This window comes from Chenopodium album, chromosome 24 (genome assembly GCF_948465745.1).
Source record: "Chenopodium album chromosome 24, dcCheAlbu1.1, whole genome shotgun sequence".
Taxonomy (NCBI): Eukaryota; Viridiplantae; Streptophyta; class Magnoliopsida; order Caryophyllales; family Amaranthaceae; genus Chenopodium; species Chenopodium album.
Window position 1 is genome coordinate 5,198,054 of NC_137857.1, and position 27,791 is coordinate 5,225,844.

General features: G+C 31.9%; 1 pseudogene; it reads right to left on the minus strand.

Annotated features, from left to right (window-relative positions):
* Positions 1-17,315: 17,315 nt before the first annotated feature.
* LOC145611211 (uncharacterized) lies at positions 17,316-19,980 on the minus strand (annotated as a pseudogene).
* Positions 19,981-27,791: the final 7,811 nt, after the last annotated feature.

Sequence of the window (27,791 nt, forward strand, 5' to 3'; positions counted from 1 at the left end):
AAACTACAATCTTAGAATACACTTGATAAAAAAAAAAAAAAAAAAAAAAAAACATGCTCATGTACACGTAATATGTAATGAACTTAAATCATGTGGTTTGATTGAAGAGTGCTTTATCATTCTTTAATTTTCCTAAAGAAGTTCTCAATAATGAAGAGATATAAAATCTCTTTATACTACATGAGAGAATTAAGTTGCACTTGGTTGGCTTGAACTAAAGTAGTATAGATTTATTTGGAAACAAAAAAAGAAAAAGTATACCTATATCCCAAATTAGACTACACTTTATGTGAATCAAATCACAAAATAATAAAAAATGGTACAAATCATGTGGATCAAGTAAGCACTTATTGAAGACAGATCATCTAAATTTTGGAGTCTAAAATTGATGGGAGTTTAAAGAACACTCTCATGTGTTGTTTGGTGGATAGAAGTTGGAAGTTTAACCTAACATTACCAACCAATTGGATTCGGTTTTTGATTTTGCTTGCCCTTAAATTTGCTTATACCAACCTCAATTTTTGTGCTTTGATTTGATTTTTACTTCTCTTTTAACAAGATATTAATTAACGTCAACCTTACTAAAATTATTATAAAGTCCTTGACTTCATTGGGGTTTCGGTTATTTGAGTTACGTTTTCTTAAACTCGAAAAAACTTTATATATTTATCTTGTCATTTATTTATTTATTTTTTCTCTTTAATTTTTTATTTTTAAAAAAATTTCTTTTTTTTTTTTAAATTTTTTTTCTCTGCTTTGTCATTTTTGTCAATGTATAGTTTTAACCCTTAACTTTATGAGTAACAAATTAAGATTATAAAACAAAAAAAAAAAAAAAAAAATATTACAGAGACAATTTACTAGGATTTACAAAAAACAATTACATTTTTTTGCATGTATTTACACCATATCACAAAAGATTATCAAAAAGGAATGTGTATATAGAGTTAAAATCTAAACGTATCAATGGCAAATCAAAGAAACAAAAAAAATACTGTTTTCAATATATATAGAATTTAGACAATAAATTGAATAAAACATTAAAAATCAACCTAATTTGAAAGTATAAACTATGTAAAAAAAATATATGACAAAAACTTCTAATAGTACGTAATTTTAATGTATATACTCAATAAATAATTTCTAACATTGACAGTCTTTATCCAGCAGGGAGTAGCAAAGTACAATTGCATGTATTTGTTGAACAGGCCCACTAAGCAAAACTACACATTATGTTGAGTCAAATATATATCACCTAGACCAAATGAATGCATAATTACACATTTCTTTGTCATCTCTAGATAAAGTTTTACTAGATTTTAAACACTTTTTTCTTAAAGTTGCTGATCTAAAACGTAAAGAATTAGATGCTTGAACCAAATGCATGTTATTACTCAATAAAAGCATTGCTTTTACAGGTTAAAAACGAAATTTTTATCAATCTTTACAAACTAAGATGAATACTAATTAGCTAAAGTTAATCAAAAAGTGAGCATATAACGTTTTATTTAAGGTATAAAGTATTTAATTAACTTAAATTACCTAATGGAGAAAATTATCTAATATATTATAAAGTTGTATACATCATTTTATATGGATCTATAATGAAATATGCAAGTGAATTAGTAACACGTTTTACAAAACTTAAAAGTGAGACAAAGTTTTGTATTCTAACAAATATATCCAATATCATATTACCATTATTTTGTCATAGATATAACAAAGTTATGAAAGTTACATGTGCATGGTGAAAGGTTGATACTGGCTCACCATCAACCAATTTCAAGTTGAAAATGTAAGTTTCTAAGTCAATTTTCCAACAAATGTTTGTAGTTATGGTACTCCAATAAAAATAGGACACATTGACATTAATTGAAGAGCAAGTATCTTTAACTTGAATTTAAGATGAGGATTTATAAATTGATTGTAGTAGTAGTAGTAGTCCTTTCAAAATCAGGTAACAAAATTAGAAGATAGTAAAAGACTGCTTGCTATTCAAGACTCTTCACTTCTAAGAGAAAACCTTGTAAATTAACTTGTCAATTGTCTATGTCATTACAAAGAAATAACTCTTGAATAATTAATGAAGCAAATCAAAGGTCTTAACAAAAATTATAAGGCCAATAAAAAGTGCAAATTTGACATTAAATAGAAATCGAAACCCTCGTTGTTTTATAAGAGACTAAGGTATCCTATGCGCGCGATGCGCGCGAAGGAGCTAGCTCTTGCGGAGAAGTTGTATTGGCGTGTATTTACACCTTTGGTTAGGGTGGTAGACCTAGTAATTTTAATACTGACTATTTGATTTATGTGCATATGTGGTGAATTTGTAGAATTTTAAGAAAGCCACCAAAATTTTTTAAGACAATTATTTTTTTAAATCCTCAAAAGTTTGATAGTGTTATATCAAAATTATTATTATTTTATAATATTTGATTGTTTTCCATCCCTTCATATTTTAAGCGGCCATTGTTAGTTTAGAACTCTTAATTGTTGTGCATTTTTCATTTCAATAGTACTTAGTATAATATTTCTATCGTGTTTTTCTTCAAATCATCGAATTTTTTTGTGAGCTTTGGTCATGTGGAGTAATAACATGTAAACAAGTTCTTTAATGTTCTACGACAACCATCTAATATCTATAGCAATACTAAAGCAATAGCCAATTAGTTATATTTTTCATCTTAAATTCTCTTCATAATTAATACCATTTTTTTCTACCACCGATTTCCCTTAATTTTAGGATATTTAGTTCTTTATACCTCTTGATAACATACGCCTGCTCAAATATCACCAAACTATTTAATATATGAATTCCATTCAAATTCTATGATGGATGTTGTTTATATGCAGACTTAAAAAGCTAATAAATCACATAGTGAGGGATAACTCAAGTGGTTAGAGCTCCCCTCCCGGTCCAAGAGATCTTTGGATCGATTCTCATCATTCGCCCTTGTGGCTCTCTAAACACCAAAACAAAGCTAATAAACCTTAACAATAGTTGCAATTAAAAAACGATTTTTTTTTTTTTTTTTTTTTTTTGTTTTTTTTTTTGGGGGGGGGGGGATGATAAGTTAGTAGGATTTTATTCTAAATCAAAGTTCGCAAGAGTCAAGAGACTTTGCGGAAATAAGAAGAGCAACTATGAAAAAGTAAAAATAAACAGTCACTTGGTAATAAACCGTTTCATTGTACATACAAATTTTTTCTTTTTAAATAATAATAATAATATCATATAAGTGTAAAGCATTAGAATTTTTTTATTTTTAAAAAAATCATTACAAATTATTTGTTAACAAAAACAAAATTAATTGATGATATGTTTAATGATAAAAAAAAAAACATTAAATATATTAATGATAGTAAACATATTAATGAGGGTATTAAAGTAAATACACATTTTGTACATAACTTTGTACATAGTTTTGAGGGTATGATTGGTAGTACACTATTCCTAAGAGAATGTTTCTACTTTTTATAAGGTAGGAATAAGAATCGAACCCCTCTCTTATAAAGGTAGAATCGTAGAAAGATAACCTTGTTGGTACACTACAATATCTCAAAAAATTATTTTCATTGAAAAGTATAAAATATTACTATATAAATTAGGAAAAATTGAGTTTATAATTAAATCCCAACTTTGAGCAATTTACTATGAAAAATCCCAACTATGCATCATCCCTCAAAAATCCTAACTTCGATACCCATTTTCTTTTAAAGATCCCAACAAGTCACCAAACCTGTTACTTTAGGTTACAATCCAAGTGGCAACACGGGATTGGTAAAAAAAAAATTAAAAAAAAAATAATTTTTAAAAAAAAACTAAAAAAACCAAAAAAATTTAAAACAGCAGCCCCCACCCCATCCTAGAAAACACCCTACCCGTACCCCACCCCCGTCGGATTATCGCCCCCTACCCCCGACAACCCCTCCCCCGCCGCCGGAATCCGACGACCAACCCTCTCCCACCCTCAAAACCCACCCCTGTCTTTCCTCCCACCCTCGCGAAACCCACCCACTAACCCCCCTTAACTCGAAAAACACCCCTCCCCTAAACCCCACCTTCGAAAACGCCCCCTTCCCCTTCCCCAACCGTGGGTCGATTTCAGGGGTGAGGGAAGAGAGAGGGGTGATTTCGAGGGTGGGGGTTTTGGGAGGGGGTTTTTACGGTTTAGGGTACGGTGGGAGGGAGGGTTTTTCACCGACACGGAGGGATTATCGGGGGTGGGGGAAGGGTGGGCGCCGTTTTTCGGCGGCGGGGGAGAGGTTTTCGGGGATGGGGGTGATTTTCCCGACAAGGTGGGGTGGGGGTGAGGTGTTTTCTGGGGTGGGGGCTGGGTTGTTTTTTTTTTATTTTTGAATAAATCAGATTTTTGTAGAAAAAACAATTAATTTTATTTTTTGGACCACTAAAATTCTGACAAGTGGCAATTTTTTTTTAGAAAAAATGAGTTAACCTTCACTTCAGGTAACCAATCATCTGGGATTTTTAAAAGAAAATGGGTATCAAAGTTAGGTTTTTTTAGGGATAATACATAGTTGGGATTTTTCATAGTAAACCGCCCAAAGTTGGGATTTATAAACTTAATTTTTCCTATAAATTACAACCTTTATTATCGTAACTAAACAATCTCCTTTTTAACTTTCAGTTTGTAATTAAACACTTGATTAATTAAATTTTAATCAAGGAAATATATATCTACACTAATATATTAAAAGGCGTTTATAAAAACGTCCATGTGCCACGTAGACTCTTCTATATTACGCCATGTCACTTCACAAACAACTCATGTCGCCATGTCACTTTGCCACATCGCTTCACAAACACTTTATAACGCCACATCTCATATTATTTAAAATATGAAGACTCGGAGATTCGAACCCCAAACCACTCACAACAAAATTGACTTTACAACGACCTAAGCCAAGTATCACACATATTATAAATATGAAAAAGAAATATACAAAAGTGTATATAATTATTTTAAAAAACACTCACATTCATTCTTGATCTTTTAATCCAAATTTATATATAAATACATATAAGTATTATAATATAGAATAAACATAATAAAAAATCCAAAATTAGTTTTTTTTTTTATATATATATATAATTAGAATATACTCATAATATGGTTTCAAAAAAATAAAAATAAAAATAAAATACCCATAATAAAAAAAAATTAACATGTCTTTTAAAGTGTCTAAAATGAAAATGAAATTATTCAAAGTGTTACACGGGGCAAAGCCCGGGGTCACACACTAGTTCAATTTTAAAAAACAAGAAAATTTTTCCAAGAATAACAGGACCTTTCGGCGTTCTTCCAAAAATAGAATAACCATTGGATTATCTCCAAATAACACGACCTCTGACACAAGTCTTTTGTAAATGGAACTAAATTGATAAATTCGCTCTTGGTTACCGGACTAAAGCCGTAAAACCTAGCTCAAAACACGAAAGCCCTAAAAGGGCCCTTGCGAGTCGCCTCCTGCCCTCCAAACAGTATGGGAGCCTTTCAAAAATCTTATTTTAAAGGTTATAGTTAACACATGTTGCGTTGTAATTTGTTAAGATTTTTTTTTTAATTTGAACTTTTTTTAAATAATGATTATGATTTTAAATTTTTTTAATAACCTGAAATTTTTATTAAAAAATCTGGAAAAAAAATAAAACAACCACCATTGTCCACCTTTTTCCTCCACCTCGTACTCCCCGAAAACAACCCCACTTCAACCCAAGCACAACGGGAACAACCCACACCAAGTCGACTCGGATCCAGATCCGACGGGTCCAATGGATCCGGGTCCAATACGTTTTGCTTAATTTTTTTACAATAAATGTAATGTTTGGGTCAAAAAATACATTTCAAACTTTCGTCGTAGGTTATTAAATGTCTGCTCTGATTTACTGAACTGAACAGATTGGAGCTGAACTAAACTGAACTTAACTTAATATATTAAATGAATTGTTTATGAGAGAAGGAAATTAGAAATAAAAACTGAACTGATCTAAATGAATTGTTTTTGAACCACCTTGCCCTCTTTGGAGGCGGGCTTCGTGAAATGAATTGTTTATGAAAGAAGGAAATTAGGAATTTAACTGAACTAAACTGAAATTAAGCTAAAGAGAACAAGCCCTAAGTTCAACCCATTTAACTTATACAACTCATCTAAAAACATAAATCAACCGACTTATACACTTATGTTTTGAAATAAAAATTATAAACAACGAAAAAAGTACGATATTACAAATAAGCAAGCGAAAAAACAACGATGATGTCTCCGATATAAGCATTCAAAATCCATTACCGGCAACTTGTCTTGGAAAATAAAGGGATGAAAAATAAAACACTATTCAATCAAACTACATACTTTATGTTCTTTTTTTTTTCTTTTCTTTTTGAAGAGAAGAAAAAGGATTTCATTAATGAAAGATAGCCAAACGACACTTACAAACAATTTCAAGGAAATCTAAAATTCCAGTACAAGTACAAATCACCTTAGAACTAGTTACATCGCAGATTCGATCGACGATCGCCTTAATAAAAAACTTCATCTTAAGCAATACAATTTGTGAGTTAGTTATAATTCGGCTTGAGATCCACGGATGAGTACTTGTTTGGGTGAAGAAACTCATATGGCCTTCTAGATACTTTCGAAGATGATGAAACCCTAAATCTTTAATCTTTAGCACGCGAACAAACAAAAATATATATAAGTCTAATTGAATAAACCCCATCATAAAGATGGGATCCATTTACTGAAAGCATTTAAAAAGTTTTTTGGGGCTTATCACCAGTAAAACCACCGGTAGAAGCCCCTATAAAAATTTACAATTGAGATCAGGATGAAGAAAAGAGATGGAAGAGAAGAGAAAAAAGGAGAAGAATGAAGGAAAACCTTTAAAAAAGCAGAAAAAAATCTAGTAATGGAGGCTAGAAAAAAAACTCTCCCAAGGAAAAACCCTAGAGGGAACCAAAAAAACCCTCCCACATACTTTATGTTCATTACAGATTATGTATATACGTGAATGACTTTTATTTTCTTTAATTTTATCAAGTGTATCATAGAATAGAATTGTAGCTTATTGACCATCTTATATACTTTATACAAATGAAATAAATTTATCTATTTTCTAACAATCAAATGAAATATATATATTCACCTTAAATTTTCATTATTTGAATATACGATTAATTATCAGCCTTGCTTAGAATTGTATGTATGAACAAGATGTTCTTCATAATATTAAGTTAGAGAGTTTGTGTACTAACTCCGTAGACCGTATTTGCTAAGAAACTCTAATAAAAATTTCAACTATTAGATCCAATAACTCAAAACACTCTATACCAATATACGAGTAAATGAAAGACTCCAAGATCCAACATTTACTTTGCATAATATTAATATTCCATTTGTTTCTGGTTTTTTATTATCCCTAGGGATATAGGTTGCCTCTGATTGACGGAACATTTGTCTTCGATGGTCAAGTTAGTAACTGGAGAAGGAAAATATTTAGATAGAGAAAGTAAAGAGAAGTTAGAGCACTTTTTATGCATTTTTTTAATGTTATGTCTCAATCTATCCCTCCCACCATTAATGATAGGGGTACGTATTTATAGAGTGGGAAAATGTGCATCTAGGGTTATTTGAGTCTTTCACTTCATTGGGGGTTCGGTTATATGAGTTACTAAAACTATTATAAAGTCTTAGACTTCATTGGGGGTTCGGTTATTTGATTTACATTTTCTTAAACTCGAAAAAACTTTATATATATATGCTCTTTATTTATTTTTATCTTTTTAATTTTTTCTTTGCTTGTCATTGTGTCAATGTATAGTTTTAATCTTTAACTTTACGTGTAACAAATTAAGATTATAAAACAAAAAAAATATTACTAAGACAATTTACTAGGATTTACAAAAAAAACAATTACATTTTTTCGTATGTATATACACCATATCACAAAAGATTATCGAATGTGTATATAAAGTTAAGGTCTAAACGTATCAACGACAAATTGAAGAAAAAAAATACTGTAGTCAATATATATAGATTTTAGACAATAAATTGAATAAAACATTAAAATCAACCTAATTTGAATATATATACATATACATACATACATATACATACATATACATACATACATATACATACATACATACATATACATACATACATATACATACATATATATACATACATATATATACATATATATACATACATATATATACATATATATAATCTATATTATATGGTCAAACAAGAGTGATGAATAGTGCAAAAAGTCCATTATTGCAATATTAATAGAACGGAGGAAGTATATATATAGTTTTTTCCCGAGTTTTTAGAGAGCCACGTAGGATTTAATTTTCTTAGTGCCATATAGGATTATAAATTTAAGTGGTAGCCAATTAAATAAGAGATTATTAATTTTCTTTGCAATTAAATAATTCAAATGTCACGTAAGCAAAATTGGCGAATGAGATTTTAAAGCTTAATTAAATACAAAATATTATCTTTTGAGATAAGGAATTTTATCTAATATTTTAAAACTAATATAATAACAATTTTAATCACACAAATATGAAAAATAATTTTTTTTTTTAAAAAAAATACTAACAAATCGTGTATCGCACGGGCTTCATCTCGTTACGTAGTATTAACAAGTAAACTAAAGAATAACATGTCTAGGAGTACACCTACAAAAAAAAAAGTTAAAAAATATATTAATATTTAATCTAATTTTTTTAAGAAAAATATTTTTAACAATAAAATAGAGTATTAATTTGGCTTTTCGTCCGAGTAGAGACAATTTCCTCAATCCTCAGAAACGGGAAATCATTCTCCAATTTGAGCACTTATTCCAGCTAGTTGTTACTCAAATGGCAAATTTTTGAATTCTAAACTCTGATTAGGAACAACGTTCTTCATAACATATGTGGCTATCATATCAGCCAAACTATTTCCCTCTCTTGGGATATGTTTGATTACCCAACAATCAAACTGAGAGAGTACATCTAACAAATTGCTACAAAAAGATTAAAAAACAAATAAGGATTCAAACATATTTATACAATAAATTAATTTGAATAATTTTAAAAATAATTATTATACTAATATTTACCTATAAAGGCCGACATACTCATCACGAACATACGAACGTCCATCCAGGACATCTACCCAATCTAAACAATCAGTTACGAGTTATGCCCGGGTAAAACCATTCCTCAAAGTATAGGTAAGAGCTGAAAAAAAATGACAAACCCCTCCCCAATAAAAGCTGAGGTTGCGGCCACTTTGGTCCAAAACAATATGACATTTCCTGATGGGTCTAATAAAACTACACCACCCCCGGTTTCGGTAGAACTCCAATATTTGGAGTAAGATGCATCAACATACATCTTAATCCAACTATCCGTTGGCTAGGGATCAAAATTTGAATAGGGTGCACTCATTATTTAAGCCGGGGTAGGCTAAGAAAGAAGTAAATTATCCAATAAGAAGGCTAAGCTATTAGGTTTTGAGAATCAAGTACAACTACCCGCCTACGTATTAATACTTAATTGGACAGAACATTACTAAATTGACAAAATCTATTTTGGTAATGACAATTATTTCGTTAATCTTGTCTATTTTCATTAAGTAATAGCGAGTGAAAAATAAAAGACAAATAACAAAAATTAAAAAATAATTGGCAAAAAATCATTTATACATAAAATATACACCGACTATATGTTAATAAGCTTGAAGGGAGGGTTAAGAATATTGATTTATCATCTTATTTTTTAAAATTTATTGCCGAAAAATTATGTGCAAAATTTACGTAATTTGTTAATTTATAAATAATTTTAATATAATTTGTTTTATATTGGTTTGAACCATTTATATAAAAAAAAAATGCTGAAACAACTGCTAACATGAAATCTGATCTAAATTTTTTGTAGCATTAAATTCAATTATGTCAATTAAAAATTTCTTTTTAAAAATGTGTGCAACTTACTAAAAATCAAATAAAAATAAAAATAAAATTTTAATCTAAATTTTTAAAGGATTAGTGGGATTAAACTTTGAATATGATACACAAGTTATATCACACTAAGAAGGAAAATAGTATTCCGAAAAAATGATATGGTAATTGATAATCGGAATTAAGGACAAATATGTGTCTTAATATTAACTTAGACCACAATTAGTTTTTATAATTTGAAGAACATCTTATAAAAAAAGTTAACAAAATCGAACCCATTTTATAAGAGTATGAAGATGATGTTGTTGGCATACTAACATGGTAAAGTCTATAATAGACTCGATGTACAATAACTTGTTGACACCCAACGATCTAGTATATCATACGAAATGTGATTATTGTAGGGTTTTAGGTACTTTAATGCGGAATTTCACGAATCATATTCATTTGCACCTAAATAGGATCTACAATCATAACTCATAAAGAATCACATAATACATACCTTTGGCGCGTGATTTCCACAAGTAATTGACTAACAACCAGGGAGATAATAGAGCCCAAACGTTGCTCATCTACTTAGTCCACGGGATAGGATTGAACCTCCACTTCTACTAGATAGTTTGACACGAACACTTCGAACCACCTTCTACGGAGAAGGGAGGAGAAAACCGAGCCACAAACAACCACGACCATCACCGTGCACCACACGCACCAAGTAGTCATGAGAGAAAAGGAGAGAGTATGTGTGTGAGGCTAGGGTTTGGTTGCTAGCAAGTCTTTTTTCAATCGACTGCTCAAGTGTGTATACATCAAACCTTAGGCAAGACCTCTATCAATATACCTATACTAAAGGCGAAACCAGAAATGACACTTGTCATAACCCGGTTAAAAATTTTCCCTCCAAAAGGTTTTTTTTTTTTTCCTTTTTTTTTCAAAGCTTCTTAGAGAAGTATTTAGTTTAATACTTACTTTACAATAATATTTCTTTTCAATTTGGCAAGTATATTCATTTTTACACATTCAACAAAGATTTATATATTTATTTATTTTATGACGGGAACAAACTCATATAATACAATAATGTAATATTATCTATAACTTTGTAATGTAATCCATGGTTATTTTTATTAGTCGTGCATGCATTTCTTCCTCTGTTTTCTTTAAAAATTCAAAAAATTGTAATTACAGAACTTTCATCCTATTTTGCAATTTAATATTTTTTTTATAGTAAAATAATTGTATTAAACTAATGACAAATATTGAAATTACCGTGCATGGCACGGGATCTAACCTAGTTTATACATAATATGTATAATTAGAGTCCAAATCAAGCCCACAATACTCTCCCTTTACAACCCATATGGCCGGCCACTCCATGAGGCCCAATAATGGGCTTCTTTCTTTCGTTCAATCCAGCACCCTTTTGTGTGACCTTATAGGATCCATTCTATTGGGCTTTGAACTATTTGACTAGCCCAAAGATCATTGATCACGTCTAGCAACAGATAATGACGATCCAAAAAAATAAACTAATTATCTATATAATTCGATTCATTATATATCTAGTAATTGCACTTGATGAAGGCATAAATCCTTCAATTATATCATATTAAATGTGATTATATCATTTGAAAAATGATTTTATCATCCAATTAGGTATATGTATCATTTTAGAAATGAATTTCTCATTAAAATAAGTAAGAAAAATTTACAAGAATAATACAACCTTGTTAACCTTCTTTAAACAAGACAAACTTTGAATTATTCCGGATCAATACAAAATTTAATAAACATTTTCTTTAAACTAGAAACTTTACTGGCGACTTGTTAAACATGTCACTATTTGTTTGTTTAATTTCTCCCTTTTTTGGTATCTTTGTACATTCTATATGTAATTTTATGTCAAATAATAATAAGGTAATTTTAGAAAATAACACCATAAAAAAACCCAAATTTTGATTATAACACCACAAAAAAAAAAGTTTTTATTATAACACCACAAAAAAAAATAAAAATTTGATTTCACCACCAGTTATTAACGCCATCCAAAAAACAGTTACTGGACCCCACATTGTACACGTGTCACTTATCTATTGGATTAAAAAAAATTTAAAAATAATTAGGAAAAAAAAAAAGAAAAACCCTAAACTCTTAACTCGGCCACCACCTTCACCACCGGCGCCGGTTCTACCTGGCCCACCGTCGTCACCCCAACCCGCGCTGCCGACTACCCTTAGCCGACCAACGAAACCAGGATAGCCCAGCCAACAGACCACCTGAACCACGCACCACACAATACTGGCGTACCCAGCCTCAGCCCCGATTCCCCGATTCAATTTTGGGCGCGGGTTTGGGTTCAAGTGACCTGTGAGTCTTTGACGGTGAGGGTGAGAAATGTAAAGCGGTATTTGGGTTTGGGTTTGGGTTTGGGTGAGGGGTTGAGTGTCGATGACGGATCTGGGTAAGGGAGGGGACTTCGGTGACGGATCCGACGCCTTGGGTTTGCGACGTGGGGTGGTTTTCGGGAAGTGGGAAGGCAAGAATGGGTGCGTGGTGGGGCTGGTTTTCGTCAGTTTTGGGTGGGGGCTGGGGGTTCTGACGGGCGACGACCTAGGGTTGAGTGTCGGCGGCCAGGGCTGGTGAATCCGACGGTGGAGCTGGCTGGGCTATTCCATAGATTTTTTTAAAATATTTTTTTTCTTTTTTTTTATTTTAATTTTTTTTAAACCAGTAGATTATTGACATGTGTCAATTATGGGCCCTACTTAACGGTTTATTTGGATGGAAAGGTTAACTGGTGGTGAAATCAAATTTTTAAGTTTTTTTTGTGGTGTTATAATAAAAACTTTTTTTTTGGTGGTGTTATAATCAAAATTTGGGTTTTTTTTATGGTGTTATTTTCTAAAATTACCTAATAATAACTCCGTAATTTACCTTTAGTTAAAAAAAGGCACCCCCAAACACCCAGCATAGACGAAACCCATCCCACCACTGAACCCACCATCCCCGCCCATGAGGGCCATGAATTCCACCGGAAACCCCACCTATGATGACCCACTAAATCCACCGGTAACCCACCTGAAAACCTAACCTACAACCTCACCCATAAAATCCCACACGGAAACCCCACAAACCCATCTACTACCAAACCACCAAATCCATTGCCAACCATTGTAATTGGATCGCTAAACAACTCACCGAAGTATTGTTGTGGGCTTGACGGTGGTTTAGGGTGTGTAGGAAGGTGGTTTGCTGGGATTTTGCGGTGGGTTCATTCGAATGGGTTGGTCGGCGTTAATGATGGCGGGGGGTGAGATTGGTGTCCGGGGTGGAAAAAAAAGGATTTTTTGTATTAGTTTGTGTTAATTATACTACGTATCTATAAATAAACTAAAACAACAAGCACTGACATCATCACTTTTTAAAATTATACACATGTCAAGCTGTTGTTAAAATTTTTCCCGCCTAAATCAATTGCTGACATCATATTCTTATTTATTTTTTTACCTTAAATTATAACAATATTTTTGTAAGACAATTATAATAATAATAATAAATATTATTATTATTATTATTATTATTATTATTATTATTATTATTATTATATTATACTCCATATTTTATATTATATATTTCTGAGTGACTATCTGACTTCAAAATATAATACTCTCGGTTATAGAGTACCCCGTAATGCATAGATTTCTTAAGTTTTTACTCTTCTTCAAAATTAATAAGATCTATATATCATTGCAAATGGAAATTAATAGTTATATTTCTATAATTTATCTCATATAAGGGACATATATAAAATATATATTTATTTCAATGAATTTTTTTATGACATGCATCGCACGGGGCTTATCTAGTTAGTTATTATTAGAAGTTAATTAGTTTAGATTTTGTCAAAAATAAATTAGATTAGATAATATTTAATTAGTACTCCACTACTCCATATTACTTAGAGGGTTAAATGATAAGTTTTAGGTTAGTTAAGGATTATTTAGAAGCTAATTGGGTTAGTTATAATTTAATTATTTTAATTAAGTCTATTAATAATTTAAATAATTAGGATTATTAATTATTAATAATGATAAGTTGTGCCTTGTTTAAAGAAAATACATATCAAAGTTTATCTTATTCAGAAATACTTCAAATTTTGTCATGTTTAAAGAAGGTTACATAAAGTTTAATTTGTATTATTCATGTAATTTAAAATTTCCAAAAAAGTATCAAACAGTATTTATATCATCCTACAGATAATTATATTATATGACTAAATAGCTTAAAATATGTCTATATCATTCAAAGTATGACTCACATTAAGATAATTATATCATCTAAAAAATTAATTATATCATTCTGAATATAACTATATTATTTGAGAGTGTCCAATATTGGGTATATAATAACTTATTGTAGATTTGGTCCATACAAGACATGTTGTACTAAGATCTCAAGATTAAAGATCATTTTCATAGTACTCATAATAAGAATACAGTATTACTTTACAAATTTTTATTAGATTAGGAATTCCAACCCATAACCCTTTAAGAGTTAAGAGCATAAAGATTAATCTCCTTCTAAACTTGTGAAAAACTTGATTAATCAGGTTCTAATAAAGTAAATTCCTTAAGAAAAAAAAAGACTAAATGCCCTCGGGCTGAGATCCACTTATAAATTGCTCTCATTGAGGCTTTAAAGAATGGATATATTTTGGACTTAATTTTGAAAAAAAAGGGCCAATATTTGTCATTCATGACACTATTGTCAAGGACTCAGGGCATATTCTTAGGTGCACACTCATACACCTAGTGCACAATATGAACATTAGCTTTTCAGAAAGTGAACATAGGCATAAAAAATATGAATATTAGCTTTTCAGAAAGTGAACATAGGCATAAAAATGTGTGATTTTCGATTTCTTATGTGGTGACTTTGTGATTAACTTCGATTGATTAGGTTCTACTATCTCCGTCAACATTTAGTTGCAACTTTGGGGTATTATTTGAGAGACATAAAATATTCCAAAGTTGCAACTTTGGGGTATTATTTGAGAGACATAAAATATTCCAAAGTTGCAACTAAATGTAAACGGAGAATTTTCTTAATTCTAATGAATTGAATTTTATTATTTTATCTGATTTTCTGCATTTTTTTTATCAGTGAACATAATCATGCAAAATATGACCATATACATAGGTTCCCTTAAATTCATTAACTTTTCAGAAAGTGAACATAGGCATAAAAAATATGAACTTATGTATTTCAGAAAGTGAACATAACATTTCAAAATATGAACGTAAGCATTGGTTTTCTTAAAGTGAATATAAGCATTTAAAATGTGAACATATACGTAAAAGAATATGAGCATAAACATTTAAAAAAGGGATTTTATCACTGGTACCCTCAAAGATTTGACTTTTATCAATGGTGCACCTCATTAAGTTTTCATTATCAGCGGTGCCCCTAATATTTTCACCTAATTGCTACAGTGATCATATGTTATCAAAACGTTTAGTAAACATTAAATTGGGGTTTTTGGCTGGTTAAATGGGTTAGAAAAGTGTAAATACTGAAATGCCCTACCCTAAAAACTGCCTTCAAAAATCAGCTCTCCTTTTCCCTTCCTTTTTTCAATTTTTCAATTTTTCCTTCTTTCCTCTGTCTCCTATTTATTCTCTCTACTTCTTTAGAATTCCCCTCTTCTCTTCTCTTCATTCCTCTTCTGTTTATTCTATTGTACTCAAGAGTCAGCTTCCTTGATAACTTCATCAACATCCTTCCGTACATCAAGCTTGGTATAATGAGGAAAACTACAAAGGGAGACCCAACTATTGCTAACCTCCATTGCAATGCAAATGCTGCCACATAGCTTGAGACGAATAGGGATGCGTTCCTCAAAAAATTTGGTACCCGATTCTTAGCAGAGGTAGCATTGGGGTGCAAAACTCGAGTTAGCTATATAAAACTCTACAAGTTATCATGTATAATAGAAATGGACTTGCATTATCATGGATGATGAGTTTACACAGTTTAATTACCATTTTTACAATTTATGACTGCTTACCAAATAAATGGGCTGAGAGACTAAGAGTGAGCCTAATGAGAATCGAACAATAACCACTAGCGTGAATTAAACACAGGAATTCCTTTGAATTTCACACAATAGCTAGCCAGAGGGCAGTAAGGAAAATTAAAAAAAGCAATTATAACAAGGTATACCTTTTCACTAATTACATCTTGGATGACAAGGCTATCATTGGTAACACTGATGATTACATCAGAAGTACTACTAACATGCAAATCAAAGTAAGGAAAACTATAAAGAGAAGAGGGGAATTCTAAAGAAGCAGAGAGAATAAATAGGAGACAGAGGAAAGAGGGAAAAATCGAAAAAAAGGGAGGGAAAAGGAGAACTGATATTTTGAGGGAGTTGTTAGGGTAGGGGCATTTCAGTAGTTACACCTTCCTAACCCATTTAACCAGCCAAAAACCCCAAGTTAACGTTTAATTAACGTTTTAATAACATATGATCACTGTAGCAATTAGGTGAAAATATTAGGGGCACCGCTGATAATGAAAACTTAATGAGGTGCACCATTGATAAAAGTCAAATATTTGAGGGTAATAGTGATAAAATCCCTTTAAAAAAAGACAACATATGCATAAACATATTTAATTAATATTTCATGAACAACACTACATATTTACATTATGAATACTTGAAAATATATATGAACATATAAAATATTATTATGAATATAATGCATTTATTTATGAACATAAAAATTTGAAGTAATAAAAATAATAGGATTATGAATCATATGCATTATAAGTATTAAATGTTCTTACGTGTTCATTTTTTATTAATAAATGTTCATTTTTTTCCATGATCATATATTTTAACCAAATGTTCATATTTTTTACTAAATGTTCATTTTGTAGAGTGTAGTGTTGATTTTTGTTACGTTGTTGCACCTATCTAAGGTGCACCCTGGTGCACCTTAGACTAATTGAGGACTCAGGGCTAGAACGAGCTTTAATGATAGAGTTAAAAACCCTAGTAAACATTCATGGGCCTTGCCATAAAAGGAAATTAAGCAATCGTCTTGAAAATCGATTGGTTGTTGTGGTTGTAGAAGTAGGACACTTGATTTAGGACCGGGGACGTTAGACGTGAGTCAGGGGACACTAGATCCAGGACCTTGAGCCCATCTAGCTAGCCCGGTTCGTAATGTAGATACGAGGAGAAAGAAAATAAAGCAGTAATTAATGGCTAAGGTTGACCTATTACGAGTAGCATATGAACCAAATGAAACCTGAGGATTTACTTATAACCTTGACGAATAAACAAGCCCTTTGCTTAAGCACAAAAGAATTTATTAACAAAACTAATATCAACTCAAGGATATTTGTGTTGTTACAAGACTCACAGCTACTTAGTTTCAGGCTTCGGCTTAAGAAATAGGTTACCTCATACCATCCTTCACCTGTAATTTTTTCGGGGCATACAACTATTCAAAATACGACCAAGGGTAGCTAAAGCATCTTGAAATTTACGAATTTTCATGAAACCCTTTATCATGGAAACCTCGTTTTCTGAGAACTTTGCTTGTTTCATGATCATATGAACAAGCTTCATTAGAGCATCTTCCATCCCTAGTGAACGAAGACCATCTGCTAGCATCATAAAAGAAGAGAACTCTGGTATAAATCCTTTCTCCAGCATCTCAACTAGAAAATCAACAGCTTCTCCTATAGGACCTCCGCTTGAACAAAGACCACGAAAAATTATCTTATGAGTTACAGCATCTGGAGGGTCACCCTTCTCCACCATTTCTCTGTAAAGCCTCATCGCTTCTTTTGATTGTCTCCTTCTAAAAAGAGCCTGTATTACGGGGTTATATGCATGAGGGGTTAGAATCATTCCTTTCATTTGAATGCTTCGAAGGAGTCGAGTGGCAACCTCAACTCGACCTGCTTTACAAAGCCCCTGAATCAAGGTCCCATAAGTAACAATATCAGGCTCACACCCATTTGAAGTCATTGTTTGCACCATATCTGCCGCCTTCTTAATATCTCCTGCCCTACAAAAATGAGAAAGCAAGGAATTATAAGTAAATTTATCGGGTTTTAACCCTTCCATTATCATCTGGTCCATCAGTTCAGCAGCATCTTCCACCCTTTTAATTTTACAAAGACCGTCAATGAGGGTGTTGTAAGTAACCAGGTTTCTTGACACCCCTTGCAGTTCCATCTGATCAAAAACCTCTTCGGCATCTTCTATCCTCTTGTTTTTACAGAACCCATCAATCAATGTATTATATGTCACCACATTTCTTGCACAACCACTTGATTCCATTTCCTTTAGCAAGTTTAGAGCTTCATCAATTTTCCCTCTAGAACAAAGGCTGTCTATCAGCATATTATAAGTAAATTCATCAGGCTGACACCCATCATTTTTCATATCTCTGAATAGCTCCATAGCAAGCTTGTGGTTTCTGGACAAGCAAAGACCTTGTATGATAGAATTGAATGTACATACATCAGGCAAAATTCCCTTGCTTGTAAGAAGGCGCACAAATTCAGTGGCTTTCTCAACTTGATTCTCTTTACACATGGTGTTAATCAGAGTATTATAGGTAACAGTATTTGGTGTGCAACCCCGTAAAACCATCAACTCAAGCACTTCCATCGCCTCTTCAATTTCACCCATTTTACACAGCCCGGATATAAGAGCATTATAAGTAAATATATCGGGATCAAACCCTTCTTCTAGCATAGCATCTAACACCTCAAGTGCATGTTTAACATGACCCAATTTGCACAAACCACTAACTAAAGTGTTAAATGTAAAATGATCAGGATGAAATCCCTCAACAACCCTTTCCTGAACAAAACCCAATGCTTCTTCTATCCTTCCCTCCTTACAAAACCCATACACCAAAACATTACAGTCACATTGGTCGAAACACAACCAGCTCCCACCATTTGTTCTCTAACTCGCAAAGCGCCATCCACATTCCCTTCCTCGATATAACCCTGCATAATCGTCGTGTATGTTTTCTCATCGGGGGTCAATCCATACCTTTCCATCTCTTCCATCATAATAAGGGCAGGCCTAATTTGATGAGCTTTACAAAGCCCTTTAATCAATATATTAAATGTGGAAACATCTTTCTTAACCCCACTTTCTACCATTTTCGAATGAACAATTTCGACTAATTTCAATTTATGCCCATCAACAAGAACATTCAACAAGAAATTAAAGGTATGAGTCCCACATTTAACCCCATACTCTTTCTCCATCATATCAATCACATAAACAGCTTCATCATACAAACCACAATTAACATAAGAATCAATGAAAATCAAGAAAGTACCTTCATTAATTTCACAACCTAATTCCTTCATTTCATACAAAACCCTTTTCATTGAATCAAAAGACCCTTCATTTCCAAGCTTCCTAAGAACTTCCTCAATAATTGACAAAGTGGGTATGAAATTAGACTGTTTTGAAGCCCAATCAAACACCCAGAGTGCCATTTCTGCATCTTTCTCTTTCCTCAGAGTTTCAAGCAGTAGTTTTGGAGTAAAATTTGGGGGAAGTTGATGGGCAGAATCAAATGACAATGAAGAAGAAGAAGAACTGGGATTTTGAGCTAATGAGAAGGAGATTAATGGGGAAGATTTGGAATTTGAAAAGAAAATTGAATTTGATGGAAATTTTTGAGGTATTGGACATGGATAAGGTTTAAGGTGAGCAGAAAAACACATTGAAGCAGCCATTTTTATGGTAATTACACTATAAAATAAAGAAGATTGAACAAAATAAATCAAAATTTATGGAAGATTTAAACATGCCAAGAAGAGAGAAATAGGAAAACTTACTGTACTGCTGCTATTTTTGCCGGGGTCTGCTCAAGTGACCATTTTTAGATGAGTGAAGCAGAGTTCATCGGATGAGGGAAGCAGAAAACACTTGTATAAGGCACAATACCAAAGTTCACTTTTTTCTTTGTTCTATTTAATTGTAAGCCGTATAACATTTGACTTTTATATTAACCACACCGATCATTACTTGTAATTACGGAGTATTGTAGTATTTACGATAAGGAAAAATGTTATGTAGACGGATTAATTAGGGATTGTATTATGAGACGGAAGGAGTATTATTTTATGGATAATGCTATATATAGCCCTAATATATAAGCATTAAATACAATCTTGGAAATTGTATAAAATTAGGAATTCATGACAAAAACACGCGTAAATTAGTGTAATTAGTATTTATATTTTCATGATTCCTAACTTTTTATGATTTCTAGTATAAATTTAATGCTTATATGTAGCCCTAAGGGCTATGTATAGCATTTTCCTTATTTTATTTAACTGGATTTTTTTTTTTTTTTTTTTTTTTTTCCATTTAAGACGTACTTTGTAACTATTTTTATGGTATCATTAAAATCTACAAATAATATGATTAAGAAACTCGTCATGACTTATGATAGCAAATTTTAACCACATTCGTAGTGGTAGAGAATGTTATGTAGATTTAATTTCTCAAGTTGTCTAAAAGTTTCTCCAATTGCATATAATATAAAAACTAGTTTCTGATCGGAGCGAAGGTGATACTTTAAATAATTTTATATTTATATTAGATGCTTTAAAAGTCTTATTGACTTTTATATTACTCCGTATGAGTAAATTAGAATACAATTACAAAAATAACTTATTTTGGATTTATTTTTGTTTCTATTCTACATTCTAATACTTGTGTTTATATGTAAATGTAAATTAATAGAATACGGAGTATGATTTATTTCTAACTTATAAGACGGTAATGCATGTTGTTTTCATTCAATGACATTTTGGGTTCGAATTTCTTTAATTTGTATGCATTTTAATAATTAAGATCATTGAATGATGATGTGACTACATGATGTTAAAGATCGATGAATGATGACGTGAGTAATTTGTGGTTGGTGCACCCGGGTGCACCATGCACATGGTGCACCTAAAAGAACATTTAATATATTTAAAAGAACATGGGTAAAAAATGAACATGTTTTTATTTTATTGCAACTGCAAATCCATCACTCTCTTCTCCTGCAATTTCTCACTCCTCTTTCCCTTCCTATCACTCTCTTGCTGCCAATTTTCTCTCTCCTTTACACCATTGTTTTCATCAAAGAATTTCAATGAAGTTCTTTAATTGGTCTCATTTTGCTTCAATCTCGTAATAATGGTACTTCTTCTACTATTTGGGTAAAAACCATTTCCAAAGTATTAATTTTCTCTCTCTAGAACTTTTCTCTCTATTTTTTTCTATTTTTTCAAAAAAAAAATCAAAATAGCAAAATTGTTCATCTTCAAAGTGAAACCCAAGAAAAAAATTGAATTTGTTTCAACAATTCAACCTTCAAACTTGAACAAATAGTGGATTCAAGTAAAATGTAAGTATAAATTTTGTACATGCAAATTATTTTTCGTCAATAATTTTAAAGTCAAAGTGTTTAATTTTGTGAATTTGGGGTTTTTTAAAAAAAAAATAAAAATAAAATAAAGCTATGAAGTACAAGTTGTTCAAAAAAGAACAATTGGAGGAGAAAGAAGAATAGTACCAAATTGAAACCAACTGGAAGATAACCAAACAAGGTTAATTTTTCAAACACTAGCTTGTTCTTATTCAAACAGTAACATGTTCTTTAAAATATGCCTAATGTTCTTTTCGGAGGCCACGTTCTTTGTCGAACACAAACATGTTCTTTTGTTGAAGATTATTATGCATGTTCTTTTTCAAATACTAGCATGTTCTTTTTCAAGCACTAGCTTGTTCTTTTTTCAAACACTAACATGTTCTTTTTATTCCATGTTCTTTAAAATATGCCTAATGTTCTTTTCGGAGGCCATGTTCTTTGTCAAACACAAACATGTTCTTTTGTTGAACTTTATTATGCATGTTCTTTTTCAAATACTAGGATGTTCTTTTTCAAACACTCGTATGCTCTTTTTTTTTTTTCCTCATGTTCTTTAAAATAAGCCTAATGTTCTTTCCGGGTACACCATGCGCATGGTGCACCCGGGTGCACTATACTATTTTCATGACGTGAGTGGTGTGAGATAGGATGCACGTGGCACATACACAAAGTTAGAAACGTCGTCTTTTAATATAGGTTAGAATATTATTATCAAAAGAAACAATTAGCAAATTTAATTAAGTTTTCTTATGACACAAAGTGATGAGCTAGCCGATCACATATCAAGGTTGACAAGTGAGGGATTACTTAGGGATCAGAATTCCACAAATAAATTGTAGTGGCCTAAATTTTCAAATAAGTTCTCATGGCAATTTAATCAAGGAGATAAATTAACTAAATTAATCGGCATTTTGACAAAATAAAGCCTTTGATTGATAATTGATGCAAAAGGCCAAAAGGGCATGCATGACATATTACATTCCAAAAACTACCAAATAAAGTCCATAAACACTAAAACACATACTAATAGACATATAGTGATGATCATTCACTTGCGAAAAACAAAGTTATGGAAGCCTTCATGAAGCTTGGTAACAGAAGCAGCAGCCGCCTTCGCCACACCTTCTCCATGGTTCTTGGCTATCGAGTCAGCAGCAACAACAGCAGAAGCAGTGGCAGCAGTAGCAGTAGCAGTAGCCACGGTTCCAATCACCGGCCCAATAATAGGAACTACGTTGACAACAGGTACAACTGCAGCTGCAACTGGAGCTGTTACATTAGCTACTTGAACAACTACTTCCCAAATTCCCATTTTCCTAGTACTAAGCAGGTAACTACGTACGACTCGTATTATAAATTAAAGAGATGAGAGATTATTGCTAATAGATTGGTAATGTATTTATAGTGAAATATTTTGTGAAGCAAGTTAATTTTACTGAGTAGACTAATAGGTAGGAGTATTTAATATACTGTTATGTACAATGTACATTGTATACGTATAGAATTGGTAAGGCACATACTACGTATTTAATTTTCTTACATTTTCTATAATACGAGTATTAATAAAGTAGGAATAATTATACGGAGTATAATGTATCGAGTTTGGGAAATTTTTGGAAAATCGGAGATTATTGAAACAACGAAAATACGAGTCCGTTAAGCTTATTGTTTAATGCCGCATTAGATCTTGAAATTAATTTTGATCTTGAAACTCCGATCCTAAGGGCAGTTATATAGGCTCCGTAGCAGTAAATTCTTTGACTTTCCAAGAAAATTATACCTATAGCTTTTTAGAGTATCGACTTATCATGTTAGATTTGAGTCACGTTAAATTATTTTGTCCATTTCAGTCTTTCAAATAGTTTAAATTGAGTTATTTTTGACACCTCTATTATTATAATGTTCAATACAAGTATTTCTATACTCAATATACGGAGTACATTACATTTAATTTATACTTGTACTTCGTTTTAAAATAACAAGGTTATCAAAAGGTACAATTAATTTAAGAACTTTACACAAGACCGGGTTAATAATAATAGAGATTAGAGAGGGTTTATTGCTCACTATTATTTGTTTGTCACTAGTTAAACCATGCTACAATCGATGAACATCCTTGGGAGTTGGGGTACTTCTACCATATCATAGAGATTAGAGAGGGTTTATTGATCACTGTATTCTTAAAACTTCAGTAAAATTACAGCAATAATACATCATTGCATATAACAAATATTTCTAGCAAGAATTAGGAACGAGCCAAGCAATATAATTACTAGAACAGGCATGAAAAAAGAAACATTATTATTGTAAATTAAATTATCTTAATAATTCTCCTAGGACTTATGTAAACGTACTTAGCTTGCAATTGATAAATTATTTGCTACTTTGAAGAATAATAGATCGAACATTGGTACGTAAATTATTCTTTTTTAATTAAAAGGCGCGGGCGCGGGAGCAAAAGCACCCCCATCGCTCCCAGGGGAAGGAAACAAAGGTGGAAATGCCCCGCCGCTGCCATCACCACCACCAATACTTGGTGGAAAAGGATGTGGTAAAGGCGATGATAAAGGTGAAATTGGAAAACCACCTCCGCCACTCGAACACAAGCTCTTAAAAAAGGGAACTATAAAAGGATTTTCAGGAAGTAGTTTAGGTAAACACTCATCATGAATCTCCTCTAAAGCCTTGCAACATGGTTGACTTAACTTCCCTAGATTAGCCCAAAAGCTAGCAACACACTTTTCTATATCTGATATGGGTGGAACGCACCCTTGAATAGCATCATTTGGAATGGATCTACCACCATATCCAATATCAAATAAGAGTGTCATGCATAATATAAGGGTTAAATATTTAAACCCTAAAATCTTTGAAGAATAATTTTTTGCCATGGTTCGTTTAAATTATATAGTTGTAGTTGTATTTGTTTTGGTTCAATTTGTGTAATTTTGTTAAACAAAAATCGTGAGGGTTTAAATAGTGTAATTTGGAGTGTATTATAACTCCTTGGGTAAATTAATTCTTTTGAACGGTTGATTGAATGGATTTGTTTTTGTAGGTTATTAGTAGATTAATGCTAATTAGTAATTATTCATTTCGTTATAGGTTCTTTTTAAGGTGTAACTTAACATATATGTCTTACTATAGTATTCAATTTATTAAATTAATTAGACCACCCATCAAATTGGTAATAATGTTGAATTTGCACTGTAGAGGTTGTTATAACATGCACCAATGCACGGGGAATCCAAGAATGTACAATTAGCACTCCGCATTGACGCATATAGTCTTTATAAGATTTTTTAAATTTTTTTTTTTTTTTTTTTTCTGATTGAGATTTTATAATTTGTTAGTTCAAAATTAACTATAGAACTAGTGCATGCATGAATCAAATACGTAATGTTAACAAAGTTTCAAAATATATGAAATCAGCCTACCACCAATCAAAGACCTAGGAACTCTGGAGCTGCACAAGGCATGGACAAAAACACACACGTTGAATATGTCTATATAGAAGATACTGTAGCATTTTTATTTGTCTCATGAACTTTATATAAATGACAACTAACGGACGCAAATGAGCATGCACCTATATATGCTAGGAAGGCATGGTAACGCATGACACACGGCCAAGGTATGAGCTGAGTTATATATATATATATGAGATCCTGACCACCATAGATGCGGCCTCTTGGATGAAGTCCCTTGGGAAGCATAAAATACTAGAATGCATCTTGATGTCTAACTTTGTCGAATTCGAAAATACACGAAATCAAACCATGTTTTTGGATCTTGGGATATGATGTCAATAGCTCAAGTAATAGTAGGTAATGTATTTTAATTTGAAATCGTTTTCGTTTAAAATCTTACTAGCCGGTCACATAAAAAGGCTTAAAAGGACCTTGAATTAATGAAAAGAGGCATGTCCAAATTGGATAAAATATTACATAATAATTTAATAATAAGATCAAAAGCAAAGTATAATGGTGGACGAATGGGTTGGATGGATCTATAATCATCCACCCTAAGTCCCTAAATCGTCCGTCCCGATCCATCCATCGTTCATTTAACATCTGCTTAAATTTGGATTTTTATAGGTATATTTGGACTGTGTAGATGAAAATCCATCGGGTACAAATGATATTGCCACCCCTTTTTTACAAACAAGCGAAGGCTAAACAAATTGTGAAGATTTCAATGCTATAATTTTTTTTTTTTTTGGAAGATAGAATTATATACTCCGTATAGTAAGGGAAGAGTAGGTTCGTATTTTTATAAGACTACAACCTAATTTAATCTATCATAAGAAAATCATAAACTGTTGTCGATAATGATTCATTTCTCGATGGCTTTATAAGCTACTTGGTGTTTAAGCAAGTTGACATATTTTGCAGTACTATTATCCTCTCTAAAATTATGTTGAGACTAAACAGAGTCGAAATAGTTCCTTGACATGCATGGAAATATCTTGGTGCATTGGATGTTATGTTTGATATATTACGAAGCGGCGTAAAATTTCCTTTGTTAAGTTTATTGTCATCAACTATAGGATTGGGGATTGTTGGCTAATGGCTAATTAACAAGTTATATATCTTTTTAACAATGCTAGTGAATTCGATCACCCCATTTTTGACCTTGCTTTAATTTGGTAAAGACGATTAAGCTTGTTAAATATGTATAAAACTTTAAGCTAAGCCTTCATATTTTAATTTGAAATTAAACATTTGATCGAATCATAACACGGGTACTCGGGTAGTAAAGAATACTAACATAGTTGAACGAGTGTACTATATTGTAATTATTGATAATGCAACTCTTTTCCATAGGTTGATAGATATCTATGCATTTATCTTTGAATAATTCAAATAATCTCTATACTACTTGATAATATGATGGAATCATTGAAAAATTAACGAGACCATACCACACACAGTACATAAGGGAAACACAATTGATTTATAATCCATATATATTATTTCGTAGTTCATACAATTAAGTATCGTGAAGAACTAACTACTAGTTAATCTACAATAGAATTTATTTGATACTCTACTAACTCCATTGAAACATAATTAAGTACTTCATAGGATGAAAAAATATTTGAGATCATTATATTGGACGATTATTCTTCCTTAGAAGGTGTGGGAGGACTAGCACCCCCTCCGATTCCAGGACTAGGCAACAAAGGTGGCAATGGAAGACCCCCTCCACCACCACCAATAGGTGGTAAAGGCAACAAAGGCGGTAGTGGAATACCCCCTCCACCACCACCAATAGGTGGTATAGGCAACAAAGGCGGTAATGGAAGACCCCCTCCACCACCACCAATAGGTGGTATAGGCAACAAAGGCGGTAGTGGAATACCCCCTCCACCACCACCAATAGGTGGTATTGGCAACAAAGGCGGTAATGGAATACCCCCTCCACCACCACCAATCAAAGGCGGTAATGGAACACCACCTTCGTCTTTGCCACCACCTCCAGCAATTGTAGATTCCTTTGGAATGGATCTGCCACCATATCCAATCCCAAATGAGAGTGTCATGCATAGAATTAGGGTTAAATATTTGAATCCTATAAAAAGTGGGAAAATACTCTTATGAATAGTGTTAGGACATTTTTAACCCTAAAAATGTTTAATTACCTTTATACCCCCATTAATGTTGTATGAGTAGTTTATGAATAATCAATAATGTATTTATTTTATTGCTAATTTATTATTATTGATCAATTTCACAACATGGGTTTTATCGTTAATTTAATTGCTCACTTGTCAGTATAATCAATTTAGGATTGCTTTAATTATTCTAACCTTCATAAGTATTTTTTTTTTTTTTAAAAAAAACCTAACCTTCATAAGTATGATTATGAGAGGTTTTGATTTTACATTCTTTCCTATATGAAGCACAAGGAACCATGGAAGCAAGCATTTGTCCAATATAGTGCAAAAGCAACTGTGTTGAAACTGAAATTGATATATGAGAAATCAAGCTCAAGTGTGGGTTGGTGAATCGGTTATATTTCGGACAGAAAGAGAAAACCGATGTCCATGATTTTGATATAAGTTTACAAGGGTATTGGTTCATTTAAAAAAGTTGATGAAAGTGAAATCCGAAAGATCGTATGAGTAGTTCTGTAAAAAAAAAAAAAACAAAACTAGAAGCTAAGACAAAGGTTGGTCAAATACAAACAGAAAGTTATTCAAGAGATTGCGGTATTAATGCCATATCATTGAGATAATTTAGTTAGTTTGGTGACTCTTAAGGTCAAATCAATAATTGCCCAATTTTTTACTCATTTGAACTGAAGACTAGCTTGGTAGAAATTTGAATTGG